Source organism: Sarcophilus harrisii, chromosome 1 (genome assembly GCF_902635505.1).
Source record: "Sarcophilus harrisii chromosome 1, mSarHar1.11, whole genome shotgun sequence".
NCBI lineage: Eukaryota > Metazoa > Chordata > Mammalia > Dasyuromorphia > Dasyuridae > Sarcophilus > Sarcophilus harrisii.
The window spans coordinates 715572604-715587674 of NC_045426.1; the positions used below are offsets into that span (position 1 = coordinate 715572604).

At 45.7% G+C, this 15071-nt stretch overlaps 2 protein-coding genes across 3 annotated transcripts in view; one reads left to right on the forward strand and one right to left on the reverse strand.

Moving 5' to 3' along the window:
- LOC111719283 (zinc finger protein 345) overlaps nt 1-15071 on the reverse strand; it is a 369988-nt gene that overhangs the window by 210352 nt on the left and 144565 nt on the right. The window lies entirely within an intron of this gene.
- LOC116419027 (zinc finger protein 501-like) overlaps nt 12102-15071 on the forward strand; it is a 37888-nt gene continuing 34918 nt past the window's right edge. Inside the window, exon 1 of one of the 2 annotated variants that reach the window (XM_031959376.1) lies at nt 12102-12191. The gene's annotated coding sequence lies outside the window, so the exon portion shown is untranslated. Of the gene's footprint in view, nt 12192-13809; nt 14949-15071 lie in introns of those variants that run through there. The other variant, XM_031959444.1, reaches the window with a different exon arrangement.

A 15071-nucleotide genomic window follows, 5' to 3' on the forward strand; every position in this document is an offset into this window, starting at 1 on the left:
ATCTAGTTCTGGATCTGGGTCCTTCCTACTCTGGCAAGTAAATATTCTTGGACGAATTACAGCAGAGAGGCGGTGAAGGAAATAACAAAATGGTCGGAAGCTGCAAGCAGAAGGGCGTGGGAAGATAGAACGACTCTAGAAAGGTTATTGGCAGGAAGAGGAGGAACATGTGTTACCACTAGAAGTAGTTTCACTCCTAGTACAGCCCCCTCAGAATTGGCAGAGAATTCAGGGGTTAATGATCCATCTGTGTAAGGAGATCTGTGCAGAGATTAATAGGCTTTTATGAAGTGGAGCGTAAAAATTAGCCAAATCTGAGCGGTTTTAAAAGGATGTGGAAGCCAAATTATTAAAAAGAAAAAAGTTGGATTGTGAGGAACGGATGAGCATTTGGTTTTGTTTTCACAGAAAATTAAACTGGAGAAATGAAAGTTAAATTAGAAACTCCCAAGCATATCAGGGAATATAGATGGAGTTTATTTTCTCCCAAAAGAATGGCAGCTCCTTGGAGTAGGAACTGGCTGTGTAATGAGAAGTCCTGTAACTTCTGTAACATCCAATTAATGGGGGATCAGAGGTAGAAGCCTATAAGTCAGGAAGCCAGAACAAGGTGGATGTAGAGATCGAGGAACTGTATCAGGATCAGTGTGAGAAGACCTCAAATGGTCTAAAGAAGAGGGATTCCATGGGATGGACCTGAAGCCTTCTCAGAGAACTGACCCCTGTCTAGGGGTCACAATCCAAGGATTGTAGAGCAACTAAAACTTTTTTGCTCCTTATTTGTCTCCAATAAAAAAAAAAAAAAGCACCCTAATTTATCTTCCTTTTTTCACTTTTACCACTTTGGCTATTAGAATTGCTAATAACTAAGCAAATTGCCTCCTTTGGATGCTAGCCTGAAACTTGCTAGCCTGCTTCCCCTAGTTTTAAGTCTCTGGAGTAGCAGGGCCCCCAGGAAAGCCCAGACTCTTTCCTGGGGTATAGGGTGATCCAATATAAAACTGGGGTGCTCCAGATTAGATTTATTTGGGGGAAGCTTCAATCTTGCAGGAATTATTGGATTCCTTGCACATGAAGTAATGGACAATAGATTTCTTTTGGACTATTTCTAGGACTTGTGGACATGTGTAATTCCTCATGTTGATTCGTGTTAGGTGTTACATCATTACTAGCCTGTGTTACTATGTGCTTATGTAATTTATGCAATTATGGGTAATACCTCCCATATTGATGGATTTATATATACCCGTTTCAAATTAGCCCCTTCAGAAACCCGCTAATCTGATTTGATTTCCCATTTCCTTTGGTGTTTTCATCTCCCTTCCTGAGATGTCAGAGAGGGTGTGATCACCTCCTTTTATGGTGTTTTCACCCCTTTTTTGAGCAGACAGGGAAGGTGTGATCACCTTCTTTTTTGGAGTTCTCACTTCCTTGAGAAGTCAGGGAGGTCATGACCACCTATGTTCTAAAAACAAAAGAAAGCGGGAGATGTTATGGGCCAGAACTCTGAATTTGAAACAAGGATTCTTACAAGATATTAACTCAGTGGAATTGATAAAGACAGTAGTTATTTAGCTTGGTGCTTAACAGTTCTCTAGTCCAGTACATGAACTTAGTACTTAATATAGTTCCACAAGATTCGCGCCTATGGTAAGAGAGCATATAGGTTCAGACAAACTCAGCCAGAATCAGAACTAGGGAAGACAGAGACTGTGGTGGCAGGTTCTCCTCCTTTGCTTCTCCACTGAAATCAAGATCCAGAAGCCCTCCAGAAAAACTAGCCAAGCCCCAAGTGAAGGAGATAGGACTTTGAAGGAGACAATAAAGGATTTGGACTTTAACACCTGGCTGCATTTGTGGTGATTACTGAACTGAAACGAAGGCTGCCTCCAGAGACCCCAAGAAAACTTAACAAGAGAAGATTACATTTTAGAGAGGATATTACACTCATCCTTTTATTAATAATGTGCCGGCATCATTAATGGAATTATGTTATCCAGGAATTATGTTTCTAGAACCTTTGTCATCACCTCAGGTGGTTTTCTTATATTCAGGTTTCTTAACTTTAGTTTTTAGGATTTTCAATTTGGTGTTTAATTGGAAATTTTTAATGTGTTCTTTTTTTAAATTTTTATTTATTTATTTTGCACCATCAGTTGCTTGATCTGCTCTTTATTGTACTGATGTATACAATAAGAGAGATGAATTTCCCTCTGATTACTGCTTTTGCTGCATCACATTGATTTTGGTATGTTGTGTTATTATCCCTTCTCTTTAATAATAAAATTTTTTATTGTTTCTCTGACTTCTTTAACCCATGTATCCTTTAAAATAAGATTATTTAGTCTCCAATTAATTTTAGTCTATTTCCAGGGTCCCTTATTAAATATCATTTTGTTGCAGCATGGGCTAAAAAGAATACACTTAAGATTGCAGCTTTCCTGCCCTCCACGACTCTGCACAAACTACTCTGAGATCAGTTTTTGTAAGTGGGTTTCGTTTTGAGTGTATGGAGCTTAAGAGGTTTCCTAGACATCCTTTTCTAGATATTGGGCTTGGGTGAGAGACTGGAAGTCATCAGAGAGGTGGAAGCAGGAAAAGTAGATCTGAGATGGAGATGGTAATTCAAGCCATGGGAGATAAAGGTGAAATAGGTCAGGAGGTTTGGAGAGAGCCCTGAGGGACTCCACTGACCTGGAGAAGCAGAATCCATTAATGGTAGGAGGAGAACCAGGAGCCTCCATCAGCTAGAGAGTGTTAGGGCAAAGAGAGTGACCACAGTGTCTGGGGCTTCAGGGAGGTCAAGGATGGGGATGGAGAGAAGGCCGCTGGATTTGGCCATTTGCAGAGGCCGGGTTAATGGGGAAAGCATTCCAGGGAAGCAAGGAGGTTGGAAGTGGACTTATAAAGTGTCTAGAAGTTGGACAGCTACAGGGGAGGGATCTTTGGGGGGAGCTCAAAGGGCAGAAGAGATGAGACATTGCGCAGGGACAGGGATCGGTCTTGGTCTGGTGTCAGGCCGCCTCCATTGTGAGGGTGACAGAGGAGACGGGCACCTGAGAGGCAGGGGAGAGGCAGAAGGGGGACCTCTCAGCCAGTGGTCTCAGAGTCCTAACTGAGAGGGGAGGACAGTGAGCCAGCAAGAGGGTGCAGAAGCAGGTGGAGGCATCAGGGTGGCTCAGTCATGGCAATGACAGAGGAGACAGGGACACCAAGGGGCAGGAGAGAGGCAGAAGGGGGACCTCAGTCCCCTGCCTTACCTTCTTAAATGGTCGGTACTTCGGGTTTAGAGAGAGCCAGCCTGGTTGTGGATGTGAGAGCGAGGCTCCACTATCTTCATGACTTACCCAAGTAGATCCTGCCCTCTGGGCAGGGAGGGGGTCCAGACTTGTCCCCATTACTGCCCTGATCCCTCACACACACTTACCTGTGCCCCCGGGTGCTGCCACCTCTGCTGAAGGTCACCATCCTGCATGCTGGAAAGGTTGTAGGGGGGACTGGGCCACCAAGAAGGGCCCTGTGGGGCCCAGAGGAGGACTCTGGAATCCTGCAGGGCAATAGGATGCTAGAGAGCTGAGTGAAGGCACCTGTGGGGAGAAAAGGCAGCCAGAGATCCCAAGGCTTCCTGGTCCTTGGCAGCCTGCGAAAAACTGTGCCCAAAGGACTTTGAATCTGTGTATACCCCAATACTACTGCTAGATCTGGATCCCAAAGAGATATTATTTTTGATTGAAGTTTTTTATTTTTATTTTAAAAACAAATGCAAGGATAATTTTTCAACATTGACCATTGAAAAACCTTGTGTCCAATTTCCCTCCTTTCCCCACCCCCTCCCCAGATGGCAAGCAATTCAATATATGTTAAACACAGTAAAAGTGTTAAATCCAATACATGTAAACATTTATACAGTTATTTTATGGCACAAGAAAAATCAGATCAAAAAGAAAAAATGAGAAAGAAAATAAAATGCCAGCAAACAATAAAAAGAGTGAAAACGCTCTGTTGTGGTCCACCCTCCATTCCCACCGTCTGCTCTCTGAGGACAGGTGGCTCTCTCCATCACAAGATCATTGGAGCCAAACATTACCAGAGAGATGTTTTTAAAAGAAGAAAGCACCCCTTGTACAAAAAGATTTATAGCAGCTCTTTTTGGATGGTGAAGAATTGGAAATTGAGGGGATACCTGTTTGAATCTTTACAAAGCATTAAGCCATTAGAGTTGATTTGATCTTAGAAAGAGATATTTTGGGCCAGAACTTGAAACAAAGTACTAAGTGGAACTGATGGAAACAATGCTTGTGTTCACACCTTTAGAGAGCTCATAAGTATCTAAGAACTCAATGGAGTTCACAAGTTTGGGAGATTTTAGAGAGCATGCTGGGAGATATCCCACAATCCCACTCTCAGAGAAGTAACATAAATACAGTTCCAGTGAGTGACTGGAGAGAGAGTTCTGGGAAACTTCGACTGGGGTTGGAGACAGAGCACTCTGGGAGATACAGAAACGTACAGAAACGTACTCGCCTCAATTGGAGATTGAGAAGCCACAAGTCGGTGCTAGCTGGAGGCTGAAGAAAGCAGAGGCAGAAGCCAAGGACAAAGCTGCAAGATCTCTTGGAGCCAGGCAGAGAGATAGGCCTCAACTAACCGGGCTAATTTGGAAGGAGAAATAAACATTTGCATTTTTACCAGTTGGTTGCAATTTTGGAGTAATTATTTATTTCAACTGAAACTAAGGCTGCCTCCAAGAAAACCTTCACAGATACCCATCCTGGCCATGGCTGAACAAGTTGTGATGTGGGGCTGTGCTGGATTAGAGCTGGACTGGCACCTAAAGGAGCTATGGGCAAATGAGCCGGGGATCCCACTGCCTGGCAGCCGTGGCCCCCTTAAAGCCTGCTTGCTCAAACCTTTGCCTCCATGGCCACATTTTAGAAGTTGTTAAGAAGTCAAGGAGCTCACCATAGCCTTTACAAGGAGCTTTTCTTCATTCTTAGGCCTCGGTTCCTTTTCCACTCCAATGGTTCAGGTCCCATCTGAATCCTACGTAGATCTAAGCAGCTTTATTTTGTTCTTGACTGATCCAAAATTCTTTTTCCATTCTTTTCAGGCACTAAAATGTTCATCTAAGAATATTTTCAATCTTTGCTAGTTGATTCAATTGTTTTTCTTTACACAAAACTTTTAAAGGGTATTTCTTTTGTGGCAGGGTTATTTTTCAAAACATATTTTTAAATTTTCCCTCCAATTACATGTCAAAACAATTTTTAACATTGGGTTCTTTTTTTTTAAGTTTTGAGTTCCAAATTCCATCCCTCATTCCATACATTATTTTAAAAGCTTTTTATTTACAAAACATATGCATGGATAATTTTTCAACATTGACACTGGCAAAGCCTTCTGTTACAATTTATTCCCTTCTTCCCCCCACCCTCTCCCCTAGATGGCAGTAGTTCAATACATGTTAGATATGTTAGAATATATGTTAAATCCAATATATGTATACATAGTTATCTTGCTGCACAAGAAAAATCAGATCAAGAAGGAGAAAATAAAACTGAGAAAGAAAAAATCTAAACATCAACAAAAAGAGTGAAAATGCTGTGTAGTGATCCACACTCAGTTTCCACTGTCCTCTCTCTGGGTGTAAATGGCTCTTCAACACAAGATCATTGGAAATAGTCTGAAACATCTTGTTGTTGAAGACAGCCACATCCATCAGAATTGATCATCATATAATCTTGTAGTTGCCATGTATTATGTTCTCCTGGCTCTGCTCATTTCACTCAGCATCAGTTCCTGTAAGACTCTCCAGGCCTTTCTGAAATCATCCTGCTGGTCATTTCTTTTGTTTTTCCATATGAACTTTGTTGTTATTTTTTCTAGGTCATCAAAATTGTTTTTGGGGAGTCTGATTGGTATAGCGCTAAATTAGTTAGATTAGTTTAGGTAGTATTGTTATCTTTATTATATTTGCTTGCCCAATCCAAGAGCATTTAATATCTTTCCAGTTGGTTAGATCAGACTTAATTTGTGTGAAAAGTGTTTTGTAGTTTTGCTCATAAAGTTTCTGATTTTCCCTTGGCAGATAGTTTCCTAAATATTTTATACTATCAGTATAAAATTTCTCTTTGTAACTCTGACTGTTGGATTTTGTTACTGATATATAAGAATGCTGATGATTTATGTGGGTTTATTTTATAACCAGCAACTTTGCTAAAGTTGTAGATTATTTCTAATAGCTTTTTAGTAGAATCTCTGGGGTTCTTTAAGTATACCATCATATCGTTCAGCAAAGAGTGATAATTTGGTTTCCTCATTGCCTATTCTTGTTCCTTTAATCTCTTTCTCAACTCTTATTGCCAAAGCTAGCATTTCTAATACAATATTAAATAGTAACGGTGATAGTGAGCAACCTTATTTCACTCCTGATCTTATTGGGAATGGTTGCAGTTTGTCCCCATTACATATGATGCTTACTGCTGGTTTTAAATAGATGCTACTGATTATTTTAAGGAAAAGTCCATTTATTCCTATACTCTCAAGCGTTTTTAATAGGAATGGATGTTGGATTTTATCAAATGCTTTTTCTGCATCTATTGAGATGATCATATGGTTTTTGTTAATTTGGTTATTAATATGGCCAATTATACTGATAGTTTTCCTAATATTGAACCAGCCCTGCATTCCTGGTATAAATCCTACTTGATCGTGGTGTGTTATCCTGGGGATGATTTTCTGTAGTCTTTTTGCTAATATTTTATTTAAGATTTTAGCATCAATATTCATTAGGGAGATTGGTCTATAATTTTCTTTCCCTGTTTTCAACCTACCTGGTTTAGGTATCAGTACCATGTCTGTGTCATAAAAGGAATTTGGTAGGACTCCTTCATTCCCTATTTTTTTCCAAATAGTTATAACTGCTGGTCATCTCTTATAGAACAGTAATATTCCATTACACTCATATACCATAACTTATTCAGCCATTCTCCAGCTGATGGGCATCCAGTTTCCAGTTTCTTGCCACTACAAAATGGGCTGCCACAAAAATTTTTGCACATGTGGATCCCTTTCCCTCCTTTAAGATCTCTTTGGGATAGAAGCCCAGTGGGAACACTGCTGGGTCAAAGGGGATACACAGTTTGATAGCCCTGTGAGCATAGTTCCAGATTGCTCTCCACAATGGTTCATTCCTCACCTTCTAAGACAGTAAACAATCCCATATAGTTATACATGTGCAATTGTAAAACATTTCCATATTAGACGTTTTGTAAAGAAAACTTTTTGTCTTTATTTTCATTTTTTAAAGCTTTTATTTTCAAAACATATGCATAGTTTTCAACATTCACTCTTCCAAAACCTTGTGTTCTAATTTTTTTCTCCCTTCCTCCTCCACTCCCTCCCCAGATGGCAAGCAATTCAACATATGTTAAACGTGCGATTCTTCTATACATATTTCTACAATTATCTTGCTGCATAAGAAAAATCAGATCAAAAAGGGAAAAAATGAGAAAGAAAACAAAAAGCAAGCAAACAACAACAAAGATAAAAATATTATGATCTATTCCACTGGTCCATCACTCTAGTTGGTATCAGATTTTATTATTTTTTAAATGATTATCACTTTATAACAAAGTTTAAGATCTGGTGTGACTAAGCCACTTTTCTTTCCTTCTTTTGTTTTTAATTTCCTTGATTTTCTCAATCCTTTGTTTTTCCAGATGAATTTTGTTATTACTTTTTTTTTTTGCTCTTTAAAATGATTGTTAGTTTGATTAGGATGGCACTGAATAAGGAGATAAATTTTGATGGAATGGCATCCAGTTTCCTAGAAGGCAGACACATGAAGCCGGCCACCTTTGGGAGAGTGACTTAAAGACTCTTAATCACTGATGGGGCCTTGCCTTCCTCAGACTGGGCAAACTTTGCAAGGACCGTGAGCTCTTTGGGTTCCACATTCATGTTCACATCTCCCGTTTTCACCCAAGTCTCCTGATGTCGCCATTGTCTGCTGACAAATGGTGGCAGTAGCAGGTATGATGGGAGAAACTGTGTCTGTTAGGGCCAGGATGGGGTTCCCCCCCACACCGTAGCATATCTCCAATTTGGAAAATTTCCCTTCTCCCCTCACGTCTAAGACTCCTTTCTTTGTGTTCAGTTTCTCATAAGAGAAAGTCCGTTGTCTTCTGGCAAGGGGACAAACATAAGGACTTGTTGGTTAAGGGCATCCCAGCTGACTTGATTTGAGTGGATTTGAGAATCCAATTGGATAAAGAATTGGTTGTTTGGATAAAGGTTGTCCTAACTAGAACAGGATCCTGTTTAGTTGTCCCTAGCTGGAAAATTTGGTCAAAGAGGCTCTGGGAGGAGATGATCTGGTCTTTGAGGTGGCTGAAAAGGACTAGGATTTTGGTCCCATGTTTAGGGTGCTGGCCAAGGTGCTGAAGTCTAAATTGATGTTTAAATTTGCAATTCTAAATCATTGATGGTTACTTTGTAAATATTGCAAAATTTTTTAAGAAAAGATTTGAGTAAAAATTTTGAGGGACCCACAAGTTCAATTGAATATATGCAATTTGGAAGATTTTGTGAGTTCTGCCTTGGAGGTATTGAACATGTTTGGTTTTTATTTGGATGTTTTACATGTTATCAATGTATCAACAACCCTTTAGCTTCTTGTGATCAGTGCTGTCAGATACAGGGTTTAAAGTAAGACAGAAACAGTACGGGGTGTTTGCAACATAAATTCCCTTAAATTTCATATAAACTCTGGGTTCCTATTTTCTCATTCTTTTTTAAATTCTCATGTTAGCGCAGAACTGCAAGAGTTGAGCTGGTTTTCAAGACGTGAACTAATTGTTAAAGAAGTAAAATCTGAGACTCTGTGCCAACTTGGATTGACATCTGTTTCGTAAGAGATTCTGTCAGGAACATCAAGGAACCTCTACAAGTGACTTGGAACTGGAATGGAACATCCAATGGAAGGATGCCCTTGAAGACATGGTATTTTCCAGACTGCCCAGGACGTGGCGACTACATGGGATGTCTAAGATCCAAAAGGACTTGTTGTACTGATTGAATGGATATTGCAGGGAGGTTTAATGTTTGTGTTTATTGGTGTCCACTGCTGTGCCCCTTTTGGTTTTTATTTTCTGTTATCTGTCTACTCAGTTCTCTCATTTATCTTAATCTTAATCCCCCCCAATTTTGGTCATTTTTACTATGGTTTGTACACTGGTTGGTTGATGCTTCTGGTCCCATTTTGTAATGTGGGACGTCCCAATAGCATCCACAATATTGTGATACCCACTGCTCTCTTTATGGTCATTGATGGACCCAGGGGTTACCGCTGACCAATAGAAGTCTTATTGGGTCCCCTGTTAGGGTCTCCTGAACTTATCTTTTTGATTTTCCAAAAACATGACCCGGAAAATGCAGGAGACCCTGAAGGTGCCAAGGATGAACATCCTCACCCTACCCCTAGCTGACATAACTTGTTTACACCCCAAGCTGGACTACTTGTGTGTCCTTGGGAGGCAAGACAGGTAAAAGTGGTCTGTGCCAGGCTGGGATGTTTATGCAGCTGAGGTCCTCTGAAGATAAGCTGACCTTCCTGTCTTCTTAGTTAAGCAGCTTCCAAGGGAAAAGAATGTAGCTTTTGCCGTGACCTTCTGGAGGGGTTCCTGTGCCTTTTTCCTCCAATGCCTCATCATTGCTGTAAGAGGGTCATGAAAATGCAAACTTCTATAAGGATTGTGAACTCTTTGAGGTCCACATTCATGTTCATTTCTCTTTCTTTTTTAAAAAAACGCTATTTTATTTTTCTACATACATGTGAAAATAGTTTTCAACATTCATTTTTGTAAAACTTTATGTTCCAAATTTTCCTCCCCTCCTTACCTCTCCCCTCCCCAAAACAGCAAGCAATCTGAAATAGGTTAAATATGTGTGATTCTTTTAAATGTATTTCCATATTTGTCATGTTATGCAAGAAAAATCATACCAAAAAAGAAAAAAAACTACTAGAAAGAAAAAAACAAACAAAAAAGTGAAAATGCTACCTTTTGATCCACATTCAGTCGCCATCATTCTGTTGACAGAATAGTGATTTAAAGCATTTTTTTTCATGTGAATGGAAATGGCATCAATTTCTTTATCTGAAAATTGTTTATATCCTCTGATCATTTATCAATTGGGGGATTGTCTTGTATCCTTACAAATGAATCAGTTCTCTATATATTTTAGAAATGAGGTCTTTATCAGAGCCCTTGGATGTAAAATTATTCCCGACCCCCCTTTTCTGCTTCCCTTCTAATTGTTTGTACAAAGCCTTTTTAATTTAATGTAATCAAAATTATCCACTTTGCATTTCATCATGTTCTCTAGCTCTTTTAAGACCCGACAGGTAGATTCTCTCTTGCTCTGCTCATTTGTTCCGAGTATTGATGCGGTTCATGATGTGGGGTTTGCTACCAAAAGTTGGGTCACGTGAAGCATTTACCGTGGCCCTTCCCTTTGGCAAAACACCTATTATTCAAAAGAAGGGAGGAGGGGACAGACAAAAGCAGGGGGACAACAGACACCAGGCAGGGTAAATATGAAGGTGGGAGAGCGTGTGAAAGACAAGGTCCTCAACGGAGCTCACAAGTACAAGGAGCCCCCCATAAGGCCAGGCCCGCCCTTAGCCACAGGCCCCCCTGAAAGGGACTTGCCCCCTCAGAGGCTTGGTTAACCACAAAGGAGGGGAGCGGGGCTGGGAAGGCAGCGGAGTTGGGGGAGATCCTTCCATCTAGTGGGGATCCCCGGAAGCGGAAGGGGAAAGACACGGGCGGCGGCGGCGTCTGTCCTGGCGGGCGGACCCAAGGGAGTCAGCAGCGTGGGATGGCCCAGAGGAGCTTCTGCAGGGACCATGGGGCCGTGACGGGATTTCTGACTGAGCCCGGAACCGGGAGGCTGCTCGAGACCTCCCGAGGGGGGGGGGGCAGGGACCGTCCCTCCGCCGGCCACGCCCAGCCCCTAAGACGTCATGCGTGTCACCCTTTCCGCCTCACCCGGCTGCCATCTTGACTTTGTCTTGGTCGCGGCATCAGACGCGGGTCGGCGCCGGCTTCCGCCGGGCTCTGCCAGTTTCCCGGCCACTCTTCTCAAGGCGCAAGCCCTTGGATCACCCGAGGCGGGCGTGTGGGGTCCCTGCGCCCCTCGTGGCTCCGCTTCCTTTTTCTGGGAGCTCCCCGGCCCGAGCCCGCTGGGGCCCTGGGGACGGCTTCTGCGAGAGCTCCCCGGCCCGAGGGCCTGAGGACGGCTACAACGAGAGCGCCGCCGGCCGAGCCCGCTGGGGCCCTGGGGACGGCTTCCACGAGAGCTCCCCGGCCCGAGGGCCTGAGGACGGCTTCCGCGAGAGCTCCCCGGCCCGAGGGCCTGGGGACGGCTACAGCGAGAGCGCCGCCGCCGCTGCGGCCTCGGAGGGGCTCCTGCGGCATTGGCGAGATGACCCGGGACCGGACGGACGTCTCCCCGCACGTCACACGGACGCCGCGGCGGCCATTTTCTTGTGTTCGTTTTTCGGAGGCGGCGGCCGGGCTCTGTCCCGTGGCGGGCTCAGTGTCCGAGGCCGGGGGTGAGGCCGGGAGTCGGAGCGTCCGGACCCGCGGCTGTCCTGCGGCCCTGCTCGGCTTCCCGGGAGTGACAGGCCGCGCGCCCTCCCACCGAGGCTTAGGAAGAAGGCTTTACAGCCAGGCTCACGGACCCTCGCGCCAGCCGCAGCCGCGCTTGCCCATGGAGCCGGAACCCGAACTCGAGCCCCGGCGCTCCCTGTTGCTTCTCCCGGCTCTTTGGCTCAGTTTTCCCATCTGCCGGATGGGTTATGGGAGATGCGGGCCCTGCTGGGGTCCGGCCGGTGGCCAGGCCAACTCCAGCCTGCGGGACAGGGCAGCCACACCCGGGGCAATTTCTACCCCTAAGCCCAAGCACGCCGGGCTCTGAGGCCTGGTCTTGGACTACGGTTCCCAGGATGCCGTTTGGGATCAGCCGCTGTTGCCATGGAGCCCAAGGGAAGACAGAAAGAAAGCATCCGCCTAGTGCGTCACATCCGCTTTCGACTTCGCATCTCCTCTCAGACGCCCGGGGCCGCCTCGGCTCGGCTCCGTATTCAGCCGCCACCACTTGGCGCAAGGCGCGCCTCCCAAACCAGGGTGAGTGGGGAGCCACAAACTTAGCGGGCCGGGAAGAAAGGCTCTTCTCTGGCCCCTGGAGTCGGCGCCTTGGGGGGGATGGGGGAGGGGAGCCTCGGAGCCCCGCTCGTCCCCGCCCCTCCCGCATCATCGAGTGCGTCTATTGGCTGCCCCGGGAGGGGCGGAGCCTCCCGGCCAATCAGCGGCGGTAGCCCGAGCTTAGGAAAGCAGGGAACGCCCTGCAGCCTTCAGGCCCCGCCCTCGGGGGGGGTGCTCTCTGGGGAGTGGGCGGGGGAGCCTCCCTGCGCGGCCCCTGCACCTGCTGTGGCTCCCACCCGATTCTCCTTACGACCCAGGGCGGGGCGAACGAGACGGGAGGCTCGGGCCTTTTTTGGGCCTTCTCCCCGCTCCCAGTCTGTGCCCCTTGGCCCTCTCGCACCCCGGGGCTCAGCTGGGATCCTCGGGTGTTCTTGGAAAGCCTTTCCTCCCCCTCTCTTTGTCCTTTCCCTCCTTACCCCTCCTTCTCTTTGTTTTTTTCTTTTCCTACCTCCTTCCCCCCTCCCTTTGCCTTTTCCCTCCTCCCACTGTTTTTTTCCCTCTCTCCTACCCCCTTCTTACCTCCTTCCCCCTCCCTTTGCCTTTTCCCTCCTCCCTTCTCTTTGTCTTTTCTCTCCAGTCTCCTTCCTCCTGTCTCTTCCCTCCTCCCCACCTTTCCCTCTTCCCCCTCCCTTTGCCTTTTCCCTCCTCCCCCTCTCTGTTTTTTTCCTTTTCCTACTCCCTTCCTACATCCTTTCTCCCTCCCTTTGCCTTTTCCCTCCTCCCTTCTCTTTGTCTTTTCCCTCCTGTCTCCTCCCTTCTCCTCTCCACCTTTCCCTCTTCCCCCTCCCTTTGCTTTTTCCCTCCTCCCTTCTCTTTGTCTTTTTCCTCTTGCCTCCTCCTCCCCCTCCATTTGTCGTTTTTCTACCTTCTCCCCACCTCCTCTTCCCCCCTTTTGCCTTTTCACAAATTCTTTGTCTTTTACCTTCCCTTCCCCTCTCCTTGTCCTTCTTCTCCCTGTTTTTTCTTCTTTCTTATCTCCTCCTCCTCCTTTTGCTTTTTCCCTCCTCCCTTCTCCTTCCTCCCCCTCTCTTTATCTTTTCCCTCCTTCCTCCTCCCCTCTTTGTTTTTTCCTCTTTCCTATCTCTTCTCCTTCCCCTTGCTTTTTCCCTTCTTCCTCCCTGTCTTTTCCCTCCTCCCCCTCTCTTTCTCTTTTCTTCTTTCCTACCTCCTCCCCACCTCTTCTTCCCCCTTCTCTTTCCTCCTCCCCCTCTCTTTGTTTTTTCTTTTCCTATTTCCTTCCCACCTCCTCTTCCCCTTGCCTTTTCCCTCTTGCCTCCTCTCCTTTGTTTTTCTCTTTCCTACCTCTTTCCCCCTCCCTTTGTCTTTTCCTTCTTCCTTCATCCCCCTCTTTGACTTTTACTTCCCATCTCCTCCCTACTCCCTCTCCCCTCCTCCCTCCTTCTCCCCACCTTTTTTTCCTCCCTCTTTGTTTTTTTTTCCTTTCCTACCTCTTCTCCACCTACTCTTCCCCCTCACTTTTTCTTCTCCCTCCTCCCCCACCCATTGACTTTCCTCCTCCTGCCTTTTCCTGCTCTTTCTCCTTCCTCCTCCCCCTCGGCCATTTGGGGTTAAATGACTTGTCCAGGTTCACACAGCTAATCATTTGACCCAGAGTCTCCAGACTCCAGGGTGGGTCATTGTCCCCGGGGCCTCATTGGTTGGCCAACCAAAAGTCTCCGCCCATGCCCTTCCTTGGTCTTTGGGTCCTGAGCGCCTCAGAGTGACTGTAGACCACAGTTGCCGCTTTGGGCTCCCCCTCCCAGATGCCTTTGTTGTGAGGCCCATTTTCTTACCAGCCTTGGTCCCTGTACAGTGTGGCGAGTCTTGAGAAAGACCTTCAGGGACCCAGGCCTCCCCCCACATGCTGGCCGAGCCTCCATCCCTGCCATCCAGCTTAGTTGGGGGGCCTGCCTCCCATAATCATCACCAGAATAGCTGCATTTGCCTTTCCTGGGGAAATTTCTTTGGATTCTCACTGCCCCAGGGGTGGGGACAGATGCCCTTACTATCCCCATTTTACCAGTGGGAACACTGACACAATTAGGGGTTAGTTGACTTGTCCAGGGTCACTCAGCCAACAAGTGTCTGCCCCTGAATTTGACGCTGGTCTGTGGGGTTCCTTCCTGGCCTAGCCCCCCGCCCTCCCTCTGCCAGCTAGGATTTATTTGCATAGCTCTTTAATTCTGCTTCTCCCCATAGAAAACCAGCTCTTCTGTGGGGGGGTGAGGGAGGGAAAGGAAAGGCTTATTCATATGTTATTGATAAAATAGCATTTGAGGGACAGCTACCAGGCAGGGACGGCTACGAGGCAGGGACAGCCTACAGGCGGACGGTGTATTTAGTGTATCAGAATGAGCTTAGATAGCGGTGGTTTTCTAAGTCAGATCTGACTTTCCTGGCTAAGTTAAATCCCAGTCAAGAATAACCTTTTTTCCATGGACACCATTTTCTTTAGTTCTTTTTTAAATGGCATTTTCTTTTTCCAAATACATGCAAAGTTAGTTTTCCGCATTCACCTTCACGAAGCCTTGGGTCCCCAATTCCCCCTCCTCCTGACAGCAGGCAGCATGACAAGTAAACGTGGGCACTTCCCGTAAACGTATTTCCTCCAAAAATCAGATCGAAAGAGAAAAAACACGAGAAAACAAGATAAAAAGCAAGCACGCAAAGGACCGAAAGGTGAGAATCCTGGCTTGTGGGCCACATTCAGCCCCCCTCTGGGCACAGATGGCGCTCTCCACCCCAAGTCTATGGGAGCTGGGCCAAACCCCCTGCTGGCTGATGGAGCAGACCCCATCTTGT